Genomic DNA, 3,663 nt, shown 5'->3' on the forward strand with positions numbered 1-3,663 from the left:
AGTCAAGTGTTTATGACATCACAATCCCATCTTCCAGTGTGTGTTGAGATATGATTAATACTCTTTCATAAACCAAGCATATGTAAGGGGAACAGTAGCGGAAATAATCCTGAAATATAATATGGCTACACAGTTAGTGTGATGCAATTTAGGATGATAATTTATTATTTTGGTAAGCAGCAACATTGCACATGGGCCTTCTGATTCAGTTCCACTGAGCCAAGTTCAACTAATTAGATTCCATGAACAGCGTAGTGTATTACAAAGCCAATAACTGACAGCTGTCAAGGTTCTCACTTTCAAGGTTTATTTTGCAACCTTATTATGCACCACTTGAGCCCGTCATAATTAAGAATGGGGGAAATGCATATATTGATGCATATATCATGTTTGCTGGCATTGCTTGTATTCTGCACTCTTAATACATTAAGCATCCATGGACTCTTAATTCTACCTGTGCAGGGGGGGGGGGTTGTACTGCACTCTTTTCTTGAATGACAGCACGTTTACACAGGAGTTTTGCTGGGATTTAAATGATTTGATTCAGTGCATCTGAATCATGACATGGCAACTGTACTCACTAGATCACAAGTTAGAGAATCGTGGGTTCCCAGAAATCCCAGAAATCTTTGCTGTGTAAAATCATTGAACTTTAAAAAAACCCCAACACCAACACAAAGCTCTGCTCCCAACCCTGCCCTTCTGATTTAGTGCAACAACACTAATCCAGCAATGATGTTTCCATCAGATAGGCTATCAATGTTAATTTAATGAGTATCTAATGTGCATTATTCACAGCTGTGAATTAGTACAGCTTTGGCTTTCATGCTTAAAAGCCGTAAGTGAATCATAGCAACATAGGAAGTTACCTTCTACTGAATCAGGCCATTGTTCCACCGCTGGAGATGACAGGGATTGAATCTGAGACCTTCTGCATTCCAAGAAGATTCTCTACCACTGAGCTACGATGCATTGTTTCAAAGTACAAACAACTAAATATTCAGCTTGGAATTTCTCTATTGTATCGCTGTGAGTAGGCAGAAGAAAATCTGTGGCATCTCCTCCTTCACTCACCATTCCTGCTAAGTTTGTCCACCTCTGTGAACTTGAAAGATTGTTTCTTACCTGGTCCATAGAGTCTTTTCTATTGATTCTACTTAATTTTAATTTGATTTATTAGACTTTATGTCACTTTATACATTCAAAAGTCTCAGAGAGTCTTACTGACCTGAGACCCCCAGGTATAGGGCAGTATATAAATTCAATAAATAATAATAACACAATATTCAGCTTTTCAGCTGGGGAGTTGTTTTGTTTCAGTTTCACAGGTGAACACAGAAGTGTCACACTTTTGTGACAGTCTAAAAATAAGAGACTTACTTGGTAGCCCAATTCATCTAGCATACTAAGGCTGCACTTAACCATGCAAACATTTGATTTTGTTGATATTTATGGGGTGCACGTTTTTAGTATTATATGGATTTGTTGTTGTTTATTTATTGGTTTTAAACTTACAAAATGTATAAGTTTATAATTTTTCTTTTAAAATATTTCTTTTATACATTTTATATTTATGCAACTTGCCTTGGGGCTTTTTGAAAAAGGTGACCAAATTTTTAAAATAACAATAATGTAATCCCCGTTGAACACAAGAGTACCTACACATAGGAATATACTGTAGAAACATGAATTAAGCTTATCCCTGTGTTATGTAACGGAGCTGTTCCAGGTGATTAATGGGTTCTTGCCCTGAAGATTAAAGCATCTTCATACACACAATGAGTGGTATTTAAATACACTTTACGCAGAATGTACCCATTGAAACTAATGAGCCTAACTTAGTCGTGTTCAGTGAGTCTACTCTGAGTAAAACTTAATTGATTATTCCCCAATATGTTTGCCAGACATGTTGTGAGCACAGTTACTCATATGCCTTCTACAAGACTTTCCATACAATTTTCCAAAACACATTTGGGATATTACTACCCCCCAAAAAAGTACTTTATTAAATTGCATAGAAAGAATTTGGGCTGGAAGACTGAAATGCTGGCAGATTGAAATGACAAATATGAAGAAGAAAGACAAGAGTTAGGTAGGAGTTCAGAACTCTTGGCTAAAATTCAGGATTGGCCAATTATTTCTTCTTAATGCTACATTCCAAAAATACTCAGGCCATAGCCAAAAATGATGCAACTTTGTGACAAGGAGGAGACGACTCATCACACAAGTGTGCCTATGAAAGGCCTTCTGGCTTCCGGCATCTAGTTTCATGCAAACATTTCTTGGATGTACTTAAGACAGATAGTTGGAATCAGTTCTAGGTTTCCCAGAAGGCACAGCTCTTTTGAAAAACGAAGCATTCATATTATAGTGCAATTTAAGAATAAATTGCCCAGTTCCAGTTAGACTGAAAGTATATTCTCTATTAAGATTTTAATAATGCTTAAATGGAAATCATTGTCAATGGGACAAATCATAATTTTAATTACACCACAGGTAGCCTTACTTATTCCCGTTCTTCTATTTCTGCAAGTCCGCGAAGGTCATTGACACCAGGAACCTAAACATGTAACAATGAAGTAAGTTTTTATTACCTTGGACCACTAGTGCTTAATTATAATCCTGTTCTAGACTGGTCACACAGAGACATTTGTTTTCAGGTACATGGGTTTACAATTGCAGTCAAAGTCTTGGTATTACTTCTAGGTATGCCATAAGGTGTTATTTGCAACATTGCTGAACACAATGGCCAAGCTAGACATAACATCAAGATTTATTCCCCTTCTTTGCTTATTTGTTTTCCTTAAAAGGAGTCTCGGGGTGGCTGCAGACTAGAATGGAAGAGTTACCAGAGAATAGAAGATGACTGTTTGACTCCTTTCCATCCTGCCATTTTTACCCTCAAAATTGCACACATACAGTTATTTTTCCGCATGTGGGGAAAAGACATATTCAAAGTCACAAGAGAATACATAACCTATTTTCACATGCATCCATAGGAACAGTAATAACTGCTCTCTCTCTCCCACTGAAGCAAAATGTATCTTTAACAGTGACTCACAAATACATTTTGTAAGCTATTAGAAATTTTAGTATATATGCCCTGTATTTCATTTTGCCACTAGTATCTGTTGTTATTGATGTAACCCATCCTTTACCCTTTGGGGACAAGATGTGATATAAATCCTGAAAATTAATTAGTTAGTTAGTTAGTTAAGATGTATATCAAGTTTAGCCACACACTGGCAACAATACAGTCTGCTTTTTGTTGCCACTTTCATACTAAAGGTTTCATTTGAACTTGCTGGCTTTTGGCTCAGCATAAATTCTTTGGCCCTGTGCAATAAATCATATACTACTTTCTGGACCTCAGTACTCCGTACAATGTAAACACCAGTATTCTCCCAGACAATGTTAGACTTAAAAACCTTCATCTACTGCACAGAAGCTTATCTGAACTTCAAGGACACCGGTGATGATCTGGTTATCTGTGTCAGTTTCTTATCAAAGGACCAGTACCGTACTTTGGTTTAGCTTTGATGAGTAGAAGTGAATTTCCTTCTAATTTCTTAGTTACGTAACATATTCTGCTCTACAAAGAAAGCTCCCTTAATACATTTAACAGGGTCTTCTACACTTTGCCAAGTATTCATATCCCCCCAC

The sequence above is a fragment of the Lacerta agilis genome, chromosome 4, assembly GCF_009819535.1.
Source record: "Lacerta agilis isolate rLacAgi1 chromosome 4, rLacAgi1.pri, whole genome shotgun sequence".
Lineage (NCBI taxonomy): Eukaryota > Metazoa > Chordata > Lepidosauria > Squamata > Lacertidae > Lacerta > Lacerta agilis.